At 40.5% G+C, this 14,565-nt stretch overlaps 1 protein-coding gene across 1 annotated transcript in view; it reads left to right on the top strand.

The window, feature by feature from the left end:
• Positions 1 to 1,530, top strand: part of YTHDC2 (YTH N6-methyladenosine RNA binding protein C2) — a 50,700-nt gene extending 49,170 nt beyond the window's left edge. Inside the window, exon 30 of the mRNA XM_074995214.1 lies at positions 75 to 1,530. The gene's annotated coding sequence lies outside the window, so the exon portion shown is untranslated. The remainder of the gene's footprint in view (positions 1 to 74) is intronic.
• Positions 1,531 to 14,565: the final 13,035 nt, after the last annotated feature.

Below are 14,565 nucleotides of genomic sequence, written 5' to 3'. Positions count from 1 at the left end.
AAAAAATCCTGCTCCTTAATTTTGTTAGAGAAAGTATAAAGTGTTTTAATTTTCTTTCTCCTTGGATTTTGCAGTCTTGACTGCTGAAAAACAACTGTTTTATAACCACTAGCGCCAGCACTAATCAGCACCTACGCAGACAGAAGAGTGAAAAACCATGAATGAAATAGTCTGTTGGAACTGATACCATTTCTCTAAAGTTGGAATGATTTTTTTTAAAAAAAAAGAACAGGTTTTCAATAATCTCATAATAGTAGTGTGAGAACAGCATCTTGCTAGTGTGGTTTTGACTGAATGGAAAATTATGTATATTTGTGATGTTCAGTGTGCAATTTATTTCTACACACTAAATTTTGAAACTTCAGATATTAAGTTTACAACAATGGAGCAGACTGTATTTGCCAATGGGTTTTAAATAGGACAGTAGGCAGTTAAATAGACCCTTTCCTTTCAGAGCAACTCAATGCAGCAGAAGGTTTTGGAACAATTATTGTAATATTAATCAGTCTTAGAATTTAACATTTTATCATTTTGGTGTTTGAGGACAAAATTTTCGAGCTGTAGTTGTTGAAGGTTTCTCAACTTAGTTGCTCAAGGGTACTCGTGTTACTAGAATGGAGCAGATATATGCTGACAAGTGATTGGGCAGATGGTGCACCTTCTAGAGAATAAAAAATGCATTTAAATTTGTAACATGAATGGAAAGAGAAGGTCCTCCCTTGTGTGAAGTTTGTTCCACAGGGAGTTTCCAGCCCCCACTATCTCTTTTTAATCTGTGTGCCCTAATTCCCTCTTTGTAAAATGTCTAGTCCCTTCATTGAGCTTTGTCAAAGGCTAAAGCCAAAGGCAAAATCCTTGAGTTCTAGAAAGTAGCATATTTTGATGAAAACCTAATTTTCTAATTACTCCCTTCCCTGACCTGCACATATGCTTTTTGTATTGTTGTGTATGTACATAGGGACCCATACTGTGTTCCGTGACTTTTAAGGATATAAATGAGATTCCTGCATTGCTTGGATGGGCAAGATAGGTTAGCAGTTCATCTGTACCTTTCACTGAACTTGAAGTAGAATAGATATAATCCTTATCCTGTCAACACCCAGTATCGTTTAGGGAAGGTATATAATCTTAAAACTTTGGAAAGGACTGTAGTTCTATGCTTTACTTTACAACACTCACAAGAGGGAAAAAATCATGAGTGGCCTTAAAAGCAGGAAAGAGTGAAATTAGAAAAAACATGTGTTTTTTGTCTGTGGGAACATAGATACATTACATCCACTAAAATTAAAGATATTCTTTATGCTTCCTGACTTCTGCATGTATTTTTATTCTTAAATTTTGTGTATGCATTTGACGTACTTGGTTTTAGCTGACCTGCAGTTAGATTTCACTGTATATGATTGTAATTACATTTTCCCGTGTTAAACTTTACTAAAAATGGCCTTACTTGCATATTTTACATTTCATTGTTTGATGTGTTGAAGTTAGAAATAAGGAATTTCTGGAATAAAGTTGTTTCAGTTTTAGTTTCATGATGTCTCTCAATCATTAGTCCTTGTGTGTGTATATATAGTAGATGATCTTAGTAAAAATACTGTTCTATCAAAAAGAGGCAGTAAAACCAATTTAGTAAACATACTGAATTATTAGATTTGAGAGAAGTTGCTATTTATGAACCAGGATTTTGTAAAAGCACAGGGTAAAATACTTTGAATCAGAACGTGTAGTAATTTCCATAATGACCACACTTCTGCAGTTTTTTTACATGTTCCATCACCATTTATGGGACAGTGCAGCAAACAGAGTTTAGGACCAGGTTTGGACATGAGGATGAGGGTTTTTTTTTTTGTGGGGTTTTTTTATTTGGAGGGTATGCTATCTCTGCTAATCCTTACAGACCCATGGTATTCAACACTGCCAGGAAAAGGACACTGAAGCTAAATTCTATTTTTCTTGTAATTTACTAGAAATTCTGCCTCTAACGGGCAGATAATTTACTGGTCCAGTGGTCTGGCTCTTATTGTTTTCTGGACGTATGTTTTCCAGTTTTTTTCCATGGAAGTAATCGGGCCACCTCCTTTCCTGATGTCTCTTTGTGGATGTTAATTTTGGGCATTCACTGAGAGGAAATGCAACTCTAGCTTCAGGGAGGACAAAATCAAAAATGAGCAATGGCTTGAATGCCAGGATCATAAGTAAATGGGGGCTGTGCCATAAAAAGTTGAGTATAGGTATATGACAGTCTTGAGCAACCCCATGGGTACTACAATAACTGTTTGAGACACGAAGATAAAACCTCTCATTCATACATTTGCTAAGTCGCTGTTCCAGTATATCAACAATAATAATGCAAGGCTTCCCAACAGTCTATAAGACAACTTTAACGTGACATGTTGAATTTTAGACAGTGAATCGTTAAAGAGATTTGTTAAGGCTCATCCTGAGGATTTTTGAAAAGCAGCAATAGTAATTGTGGTATGGTCTGTGGAGGAGACAGTAAATACCTCTGCACTAAACAGCAATAGAAGTTGATATAAAAATTTCCAGCTAAGTTTTCTAGCGGATCCAGTTTCTCCAGTCTACTGCTCAAGAAGCTAAGTTGCCAAGAGATGAAATTTTGAACTAAGTTGCCTGAACTTTGTGATTTGTAGTGTTCTCCTTTTGCTGCTCGAAGTCACCTGCAGGCATTTGCGTATCTCTAAATAAAAATATAGGAGGAAAGTTTTTAAAATCCTGTTAGTAATTTTCTTACCTAAACTGGATAACTATTTTTTCAAGTCAAAACAATCTAGTTTGGTAACACAGATATTTAAATTTAGCAGGGTGGGTTGATTTAAATCACAAATTAAATCACCAAAGTAATCATTTTGCTTTATATCAAGTTAACAAAAAAAATCCAAAGAGTGACTGTGCTTAGAGAGTGCTTAGTTTTGGAGCAAGCACTGTTGAACTCACTGGCACATCCATTTTTTTTTTTTTTTTTTCAGAAAACAAGTATCGAATGGGGTTCCCTTGGCAAAGTTGAGTTATTCTGAAGTAAAATAGAGAATAAACTGAGGGCAGCATCATTATTATCTATGGCCGTGATGCTCCAAACTCAGGAGCACGTATTATGTAATATAAAGTAAGAAAATGACTCTCGGGATGCATCCATACTACGAGATAAAGTCAAATTTAAGGCAGTTGGCTCGATATTACCTTGCGACTGTCTTCACTGTAAATACTATTAGCTCAATTTAGGGAGCAATAATATTGATATAATATCGTCAGTACCTGATGGGTGTAGCGTGAAGCTTGAATTCAAAGGTTCGATTAAAGGCCATTGTGGAAGCCTCATGTCTTAAAATCGAATTTATTAAGCCTCCAGAGGTGTTCTGTATGTAACCCGCAATGCCCCTCAGTGCTCCGCTCTAGCCGTTGCTCTCCAGGTGCACAGGAATTAGGTAACAGGAAGACTGCAAATTTCAAATCGGGCCCAGGAATCGTGGCTGTGGGCTGATGTTTGTACGAGAGCCTGAGGAATGTCTGTCTGTCTTTGCTATTAGTGCTGTGAGTGCATTTGCCCATTACAAATATCCCCTGCAGGGAGTTTGTGGTTCAGTCTCTACACTTGGTATTTTTTTTTTCTGCGCTGGCTAGCGCCAGTCATTGCCCCACCACACCACGTCACAGCAAGGCTGTTGTGGGGGTTTGTGCTTGCATAAGAGGTCGAGAAACTTCTCTGCAGTTTACATTTCTGGATGCCCTACTTTTCCTTCCTTCTGACTGGAAGAATGAATATTTGCTTACCACAGGAGAGGAAAGAGGAAATGCAGTATGGCCAGATCTCTTATCCAGCAACCTTGGGACCTGACTGGTGCTGAACGAGAGAATTGTCTAGTCGATTACCAGCACTTTCATTGCTTACTGGGCTCTTAGAAGTTATTTAGGGGCAAATAAAGCTAAATAACAGCACAGAACAGTGAGAACCAAGACTGGTGGCTGTAAACAAACTTTATGGGACCACAGGACACTTGGCCACTCCCATGTTAAGTGGTCGTCTGGCTAATAACAGTCATGCTGGATTATGGATATTGTCGGAGCAGAAAAATACAGGTTAGGGAGGTTCAACCTGTAGCTGGCTGGACAGACTAGAGCTATTCATTTTTATGAGTGTAATATGTATGTGTAATATGGTTGTGAACGATGTTTTAATTGTAACTGTTACCTTTAAATGAGAAACTTAGTGCTTTATTGATTTGAAAAAGATCAAAATGCAAGTTTTATTTTTTAAGATCATTGATTTTTATTCACCGTGAAATCGAGGATGTTAAATTGCATGATAGCAACTAGAGAACAACAAGAAGTCCTGTGGCACCTTATAGACTGACAGATATTTTGGAGGATAAGCTTTCATGGGCCAAGACCTGCTTCATTGGCCCACAAAAGCTTATGCTCCAAAATATCTGTTAGTCTATAAGGTGCCACAGGACTTCGCATTGCTCTCAAAGATACAGACTAACACGGCGATCTCATCTCTCTGGTACATGATAAGCAACTAGTTTCTAATACATTTACACAAGCAAGAAGAGGGCTTTGAATTTTAGCACCTCTTTGCTTAGACTCCTCCATAAGTTTCACTTTGTAATGTAAAGTCTTGTCTGCATTAGAAGGTTCCACAGGTGGAACATGCCCTGGTGGGAATTGTCATGCCCCTGCACGTGTCAATTCCATTCTTTGCGCATTTATGTGGGTTAACTTGGGGAGGTCATAGATATAGTGCCAGCGTGAATTACTCCTCCTCCTCTGTTCACAAACCACACATCTAAGGTAACTGAAATGCTGCAATATTCCGCAGAATGGGACAGTATCAGGACATAGTGTTTGGTCATCTTTTGATATCCTACTGCTTTGGGTCATGTGGGCTGTATATCAGCTATCTCAAATCCTGCTGGTGAAAACATAAGCAGTAGAGACACTTTGAGGGTAGGGGTGGTGGGCCACGGGAGTTGAGCATTGTGCTTTTTGGAGCCTGGGTACTGATGTTTGTCATCACTACATTTTGCATATTCTGGATCTACGAAGAGGTTATCTTCATTGTTTTTGTGAGGCAAGAACTGCATCTTGTTCCAGATGCTGATATGGGGTCCTTGCCTCCTTTCTTCTAGGTAAGTGCTCTAACTGCTGGACCATGGGTTATCAGGGTGGACGTTTCTGTTGAAACTCTTCCAATTTGCATAAAATACTTAAGTATTCACCGGAGTAGAGACTAGAAGCTTGGTCTACCAAGATATCGTCCTATTTGCTGCTCTCTAGTCACTCTTTTTGGCCCAATGCTTATTGAAATACTTTATGCAAAGCAGAACAGTATTAACGAGAAAGATTGAGGCTCCTCCCAGAATACTCTGACTTAATAGTTACAACGCTTGACTGGAATACCTGCCTTCAAGGACATTCAGCTACAACAGACAGGAGGGTGTTTTGAACCTGGGTCTCCTACAGGCCAGGTAAGTGCTCTAACCAGTGCACTGCTGGATGTAAAGTAATCGCTTTATAACCATTGCTTCGTTTTGCAAGCAATGACCGCCCTGGCTTCGCGCCTAACTCCTGGAGAAAGTTCACGATGAATCTGAAGCAAATGTAGGTGCTTCTTCTTAGGTGCCTACCTCCCTTTGAGGGTGAGGGTTATGCGCTGCTCTTCACCTCAGCATTCTTTATTGGGCAGCTGTGTGGCTTCTTTGAACTGTACCTAGGGTGCTTAACTCTTCCTGTGCATTGTATACTGACTTCGTGTGCCTTAGGGTTGACAGTTCCACTTGGCAGAAGGGTACATAAAAATTGTTTTGTTATCATTGAGTCTAAGTCCCCTTTGTGGATGTAGCTGGCTGGAGGTTGGGAGAAGGAGAGGATGAGGTTATCTCTGGCCTTTCCACATGTGGTAGCCAGAGCACTGGCATGAAGGCTGTCAACTGCCATCTGTTGTGGTGCAAGCTCATGCCCGGGGGCATATGTATTACCTTGCCAGAGACGGTGGAGTTCAGAGACAAAAAGTCCTCATCCAGTCAGCAAGCTATTACGATTGTGGCCCTTTTGAGCTAGTTACAGGGAATTTGATCCAACAAAGTGCTCTGTGGGGGGACTTTCTCCTAGATTTGCATGGTTATCCCCAATATAGATTGGGTGCATCTACACTTGCATTTGTCTTTCGAAAGAGGTATGCAAATGAGGTATAAATTTGCATCGTTGGTGCCTCATTTGCATATTCTAATTTCAAAAGAGCTTCTTTCGAAAGAAGAAAACCATTGTAGATGCTGCTCTTTCAAAAGTAAACCCCATCTTTGAAAGAATCCTTATTCCTTTCATTTAATGGGAAGGATTATTTCAAAGATGGGTTTACTTTCGAAAGAGCAGCATCTACACTGGCTTTCTTCTTTTGAAATTAGAATATGCAAATTTACACCTCATTTGCATTTTTGATTTACCTCCTTTGCATACCTCTTTCGAAAGAGGAATGCAAGTGTAGACGCACGCGTTGTGAAAAGGCAGATACAGTTAAAGGCAGAAGTGTCTGTCCTTGGTGGTTCTCCTTCATGGCTGTTCTACCACCTCCACTGTTTCTGCTTCTCACTTAGCAGCAGATGGACCATTCACCTGCTGTTAGGATGACCAAATGCCCAGATTGTAAAGGGACAGTCCTGATATTGGGGGCTTTGTTATATAGACATCCACTATCACTCACCCCCATCCTAGTTTTTCACTCTTGTCTGGTCGCCTAACCCATTGCCTGCTCTTTGGCTTAGATGACCCCTCCCCTTCCATCTTAAATAGTTAGGTTCCCTTTTCTTCTATGTACCATATGATCTCATTTAATTTTGTCCAGAACTAGAGTAGCACAAATGCTATTAAATAGCAGTTCTGTGGGGTAGGGTTGGTCTGCCTTGCCAGTTTATAATGAAAATTGCATGTCTGTTATAGCGTAACACTGGTATACAGGTGCATTCTGTGGTGGTTGTGAGTGTCTTGTGAACATAGTATCATTAACAGCCTTAGAGATTTTACAGGTTTTCAGACCCATATAGTCAGATAAAGGGTCAGCTATGCTGGAAAGAACAGCTTGAAGTGGCTATAAGACCTACTATAAAAGAAATGGGCAGAAATTTTGAAGCCCGAAGGAGGTTGATGTGATTTTCCATTTGAAATTCATGTTTTAAGACCACTGTAAAATATCAATCAATAAAAGGTACACATCAGCCTGTGTTAACCTTATTTCACCCTCTTTTACCTCAAATTGTGATATCTTTAAGATATAGTGTCTTCCTATGAGCTTGTACTATGGTTGTGAAAAGGGGCATCCATCTAATAGGTGGTCTTTGAACACCACCACCAAATCATATGTTTGAAAGATCTAAATTGAGAATTTAGCCATTGTGAAGAGCAGAATGCAGAATCTTAAGGAGCTAATCTTCATGGTCCAATCTGGGCATACTGGACTGCCCATACCAGGAGGATTTTATCAATTTTAAAGGAAATATTCTTTTCATAAAGCATACCCATAACTGAAATAACAACTGTGCAAATTAAAGTCCAAACAGCTCAGTTATTTATCTGGGAAGAGGCCTATAAAAAGGTAGTGCTCACTGAGGTGAGGGAAGACTGTGACCGGGTGTATAATATATGCTAGATTTTGTAGCTGATGTTAATCTTCAAAGGTGTGTAGTTCAAGGCTGACACTAGAACAGCAACGGGAGCCGAAAATAGGGAGTGGGCCAGATGGGTGGCCCTCCTTTGCCACATCGAGGTGCAGCAACCCTCAGACCACTGGGGTTCTGACTGTGGTCCTACAGCTCCCCTGTCTTGCCCTCTCCCCACGCACCTCTCACAGCCCTGCAAATCCTCCTCCTCCCGGTCCCTCCCACCAATTTAGGAGTGCTGCAATTTCACTGATTCGTGCTCATCTCTGCTCCTCTCAGTTCCTCCCAGAGCTGAGGTTTTGGCAAGAAAAAGGAATACTTTGTAGGTTAGTGGCCTGCAACTGTGAGACAATGGCAGAAGCTCTGAAGCTGGCTCAGGTCTGAAATACACCCATGCGCCACAGTCAACAACAATGGTGTAGGCATGTGCCATTCCCTAGAATAGCGCTGGTTAGCAGACCTGGATAAGCTGCTTGTTATAAGCAGAAGATTGGGAAGAAACTTGTGTAGATTATTCCATAATTGTACGTTGCAGGAGTTTTTGTACCTCTCTCTGAAGCATCTGGATTGGGTTGTCTTCCTGTCTGTACCATATCTGATGGATTGGTTGTTGCTTAAATGCCCAGAAGGAGGTTTTTTGTTAGGTTGTCTTTGTAAATTCAGAACTAGTGCGAAATAATTTTGCCTGGGACTCAGACCACTTATGTTCTGATCTCTTATCTACTTATGTTCTATCTCTGTGGATACAGACTAACACGGCTACTCCTCTGATATTTGTTCTGCTCATGGCAGTTTAGGATTCAGGTCCCAGCCTAGCAACTCTACTCATATGAGTAGATCCATGAAGTCTGATGGGACTGATATTATGAAGAAGGCATCCATAAGGGATAGCTGGGGAAGCTCAACATCAATGAAATGAGACCAAGAAAGAAAACACAGTTGTCAAAATAGCTCATATCTGAGGATGTTCTGGATGCTTGCAGAAAGGGAAAGAGAAGAATTTTATATGACATGTAAAACAGAGAGCTTTAATACTCTCTCTTGTAAAGTGTTCTATAGTAATAACATAGAGGAGATCTCACCAGCATGTGACAATACAGGTCATACCATGTTGTGCCCACCCTCAAATGGTTGAGTCACTTATGTGACAGTTGTTTCTTTCAAAAAATGGGTCTGCAACCTGCATCTCTGGAGCATCATGCACCACATTAGGGACTACTTAGTGGCTCCCAACACTATAACTGCAAAGTTTAAAACAACAACAACAACAAAACCCTTCTGGTTATTTTCAATTAACAGTGAATGTCTAAAAGCCCAACAATGAACTACTCGTACCTAAATAGCACATGATATGTGATCTCGAAACTTTGGACAACTTCCCCTTTAATATACGCAGTGCATTGTGGGATAGTACTGTATCTTTGTTTTGATCATGTTGCTTACAGTCTTGATTTGTTTTCATGATTAAAGTGGGTTCAGAAGTGAAAGGAAGATAGTGGTACAAACAGATATGTAAACTGTGAGGAGGTAGAGTACGTAAAAAGTTTGTGTATGTGTGCACTGTTAAAAGTGTTTACAAAAAGTATGGTTTGACGTTATTTATTAAGGACTGTCTTGTATTCACATGCTTTGCAGCTCTCGAATTACTAAGTTTTTACCGAATGTGGAAAAAAGTCTCTTCTTGCTTTTTTGCTTGCGAACCACTTCTCTAAAATATGTAATGGGAACACAAGTTCCTCCAGCTGGATTTTTTCCCCCGTGGTTTTATTTATGCCAGCAATGTGATTATTGATGGTCACCACGATGTATTTTTTTTTGTTTTCTTAATTTGAAAAACAATGTATTGATAGAACACTTTTTGTTACAAATACAGCTTTAAAATAAACAATGACTTCTAGGGACTATCAAAATATATATAATCTCTGGAAACCAATGTACATAATCAAAACAAAAAGCAGTCAAGTAGCACTTTAAAGACTAGCATAAAAGTTTATTAGGTGCTACTTGACTGCTTTTTGTTTTGATAGTGTATAGACTAGCACGGCTTCCTCTCTGTTACTATTCAATGTACATAATGAGTGACAGTGACTGTGGGGAGAGGAGAGTGGATGACGTGGGGTGCATCCTCCACATGTTGCCTCTGCACAGAAATGTGTCAATTTCAACAAAATTTGGTGTCTTTTTAGGAAGTGTTTTTTAAGGCTAATGCATTCTTTTTGACCTTATCGAACAGCATGTTTGTTTCATATTTTAAATTGCCAAAATGGTAACGCAGTTTTGATTACCCCAAAGTAAATGTATGCATAAAATTTCTTGGGAAGGATAGATTTCAAAACGTCAACTTCCCTCAATATGGAAATTTCAAGTTTCAACAGGCTTGTGTTGTTCTAACTGGGTGTAAGTTGAAATATATAATGTGCATTTTCATGACATCAGACAAACTAGCTGTACTGCTGAAAGATTCAGGCATCCATCATCTTTCTCTTTGTAAAAAGCAAGGGAAGAAATAATTGAAAAGGTGTTGTTTTATTGCAGGGCTGGTGAGCAGGACTATATTTTGTACAGAAGGAGGACAGATCACGTAGCTGTGGAATTGTTTGCAAAATTGCTGGTGACGGATAAGGCTGGGGGAGTGAGGTTGTGAGGCAGCGCCTTTGAACATAAATAATGATGCTGAGAAAACCATTGCAATCTCAAAAATATTTTTACAAAAATCAGTGGAGAAGTCTATTTTATTAGCTTTTACTGCTAGTCACAGGCAAAAATACCCAACTTATTCACACTTTCAAATTAAATGGTCTTATTGTAAGGAAAGACCAGGTGTGTGAGAGAATTTCTTTAATTGGACCAATTTCTGTAGGTGAAAGAGAAGTTTTTGAGTTAAGAAAGGCATTTATTCCATGCACACAACCAATACACTGTGAATAGTCCAGTGAATCTCAGATGCCTTGCAAAGTTCCTTGGTTTGTCCCTCTGGCTGCAAGGCCCAAGATGAAGTGTGCATCTTGTTCATTTCATATGTCCCTCAGATCTTCTGTGAGGCAGTGAGAGCTCATCTCGTAGGAAGCAGGTTCAGAATATCACGCTGGAGATGAAGAGATGAGTTACTTTGCCCTGCACACTGTGTCATTTGGAGCATAACCAGCAAATATTGCTGGCCAGTCTTGTGGACAGTGGATGCTAACATGGGTGTTTTGGCAACATGGTAGGACTTCCAGAACTAGGATGGTTGCACATTGAGACTGAGCTGTGTTAGGGAGCCTGCTCAGTGCCTTCTTATCTACGTCTGACTTCTTATTCACCGGTGAGCTCTCACCCATCTAAAAGGGAAGTTCCTTCTCTTGGCCACAGTGCTGCCACTGGAGGAGTTGGGGGAGGGGGAAAGATGATAGTTATCTTGCAGCCTGGCAATTTGAAAGGGCCCTGGACTCCAGGCTGCTACTGTGGCAGCAGTGACATCCAAAGCCCCAGCCCCTTTAATTCACCACTTGCTCCCCAGGTAGTGCTGAGGGCTAGCTGTGCCCCCCCTCAGCCATGCCCCTTCTGCCCAAGGCCCCACAACTGCTGAGGAGTTCCAAGCTAAGCTCCGCCCCCATTGCCCAGGTGAAGTCTATCAGCAGTTCTGCTTGGCTAGCAGCCATGCATTAATCAGAGAGGTGGCATTTCCCCAAATCCTCATGAAAATCCTTTTTAAGGAGCAGTCCCTGTCTGTAAATAGCTCAGAGTTACATGAACAAGGCAGAAAGGATTACTTTACCTTTCAAAAGGTTTTGAATAACATTGCCTTTATTGTACATGTTGTTTATTAAAGTCATGAAACTACAACAAATTGAAAGCGTGGTGACAGGCTGATACCAGGATAGCCTACAGAGAGGGAAGATGGGTCAAAGCACATGGCTAGGAATCGTAAGTACTCATCCCAAGTCTGACGTCACCTTTCTCCATTATCTTGGTCTTGAATAACTTGTCCCTTTTCTTCCCTACAATAAGGGGATGCTAATTATAAATCCCTTGTTAGCATTTTGTGAGGAGTAGTTTAATGTTTGTAAAGTGATTTAAAGATGACGTATGCTAGGTAAGTGCTAGTCAGCTTTTATTTACATTTGTGCTAGCTGAGCTCCAAGCTTTCAAGGACACTGAATACACAGTTCCTTATGTTAGTCAAAAGAAGCAAATAAACATGTGCTTTCAATTGGCTCACTGTTTGTTGCCCTCTTAGGAATGGAAGTGTCGCAGTGTCTTTGTCTGTTCATGTCTGTAACCTTGGAAAATGTGTGTCTGTGTATCTGTGAGAGTGTTTGTGAATATCTCATTGGATTTCAGAGCTCGGTGACTAGATATTCTCTAAATATGCTTCCTATTTCTTCCACTGGCCAGTTTTCTATACTACTAAACAGGAGCAGCAGAAGTCCTGTTCTTAAAGATTAGGGGACTTTGTCTCTTAGTTGTCCTGAAGCACACATTCAGTGCTAGGTGGCATAACTAAAACTTAAATCCATGGCTGAAGGGGAGAGAGAAATGTCAGGGTCTCATTTGAGGGCTTTACAAACAAACAACGGCCCTTAAATGATAGTCTAATCTGCTGCAGCACAATTTAAAAATCCAGTCCAATCCCAAGGAGTTTGTTAATTTATGATTGAGTGAAAGAGTAAGGGTCCAATCCAGCACACATTGGAGTCATTGGAAAGACTCCCAAAGTCTTGGAGACTGTTAGATCAAATTAGAAAAATTGTTTAGAGTCCAATTGCTAAACTGCATTTAAGATGAGGATTTTTAGGAGTGGAAAGGGAGCGCTAATCTGTTTAGCTGCCTATTTAATTGTTTGGTACATATGATAGCTCCCAATAAGCCAAGTAATGTTTGAAAAGTACTCAAACTCTTGGCATTTGACTGCTCTTCTCTGCCAATCAAGATTTAATTCTTACAAAAATAGGCTCTTATCAGTGAACCTGCTCTGCTTTGCAAATTCACTTCTGATTTACAGTTCAGCTGAGGCAGCAGAGTCTGAAAGTCAAAGATGGCCCCTTGGCTTCATAGCAACAGTTATCTCTTGAAATCAGCAATGTGAATATTGACTATTTTGATGGGGTAATGTCAATTACTTGGCGAAATAATTATTTATGGGGGAGGGGTTGGAGAACTTGAAAATAGAAATGGAGGAAGGAGCAAAAGAATCAATAAAACTGATGAAACAACCCCAAAAAAGCAGCATGTTTATTTAACAGGAAGTTGAAAATGTGGTCAGCTGCCTAGGACTATAGTTCTCAACCTTTCCAGGCTACTGTACCCCTTTCAGGATTTGTCTTTCAGACCCCACGTGTAAACTACTTGCTTACCAAATCAAACACTCCATTGCTGGCAAATTAATTATTTTCTCATTTTACCATATAAGTCTAAAATAAACAGCTTCAGTGTGATGCTTGAGCCTGTTTTTCGCTTGAGAAGCCTGAGCCCTGGGGCATGGGGCTGAAGCATGTAACTTAACTTCGTGGGTCCCCCTGTGCCATCGCCCTGTCTGTCGCATCCTAATGCCAGCCCTGCACTTGAGACTCTCCATAACCCATCCTGGGACCCAACCTCAGGTTAAGAAACACTTATCTAGATGAGTTGAGTACCCTCTGGAAGACCTCTGAGTATCCCCAAAGATACATATACCCTAGGTTGAGAACCACTGGTCTAGGCTGTGTTCAGGTTGGAAATGTACAAAGTCTTCATAGAATGTAAAAATAAACTGACCTTGTCAGATATTTATTACACTGTCGGGTGGGGGAAAAAGGTGCATTAAATGCTCATAATGCTGAAATGTGACTAATTTGCACTGGCAGAGAAGGTAAAAAGGGAATGGGAGTGGATTTCCTGAAAGGAAATACATTTAAGTGCAGGCCCAGCTTTCTTCATACGGCTTTGGAACCTTGCACAGGTGTGAGCCTTTGTTATTGACTATCACTGAGGAGGTACCTGCGGCAGAAATGCCCAGGAACTCCGTAGCTCTGACCACTTATTTTTTTACTGCTTTGGGTATAAATTCTATTTGAGGCAGTACGAAGACACTCCAGGCAGCGTACATTTCTAGGTGATTATTTCAGATCTTGATCTCCTGCCTTACAGACATGGAAATGTAGGGTGGGAAGGGACTGGAGAAGTCCTCTAGTGCAGCCTCACGTGCTGAGGCAAGACTAAGCATATCTAGGCTATCTCTGACAGCTGTTTGGCTAACTTTGGTTTTAAAAATCTCCAGTGATGGCAATTCATGGAAGCCTTAACTCCCTTATAATTAGATTTTCCTAATATAAGCATCTACCTCTTCATTAAAGCCATTAATTAAAATAGTCCTGGTCCAGTACTGTTCAACTGATCCCTGCAGTACCCCTCTAGATACCTCCATCCAGTCTGACGTTGTGACCCATCAATAATTAATCCTTGAATATGGCCTTTCAGCCAGTTGCGTGCCCATCTGATAATAAGCACAGTTGCCTAGTTCGCTTACGCTCCCAGGAGAGAGATATGAGACACCTCCAGAAAGGCCCAACTAGTTGTGTTATTACTGAAACTACAACACTTTTCAGTTTGATGCCTAATGTGCACACTCATCAGGGTTCAAAGTTCTCTGTGTGCTGCAGAGGAAGGAGAAAGTTAATGTAGGATGATGAGAATGGAACTGACAACTGATTGTCTCTTTTGGAGACTTTTCACCTGCCCTCTTTCCCAGCTGCTTGTAAAGGCCTTTTGCTTTATCAGTCTTTCCTCGTCTCTGCACCACTTCACTAGAAATGAACTTATTTTTGGCCTTTGAATATTCAGAATGCCATCATCTGTCACCCTGTCTTCGCAGAGGGCAGAAGCCTCCTGACTCTCTGAAAAGTTCAGCTTCCTTTTAAAAGGAAGTGAATAGTGA

Source organism: Carettochelys insculpta, chromosome 5, assembly GCF_033958435.1.
Source record: "Carettochelys insculpta isolate YL-2023 chromosome 5, ASM3395843v1, whole genome shotgun sequence".
In the NCBI taxonomy this organism is placed as follows: domain Eukaryota; kingdom Metazoa; phylum Chordata; order Testudines; family Carettochelyidae; genus Carettochelys; species Carettochelys insculpta.
This window is presented reverse-complemented; position numbering and strand designations above follow the sequence as displayed.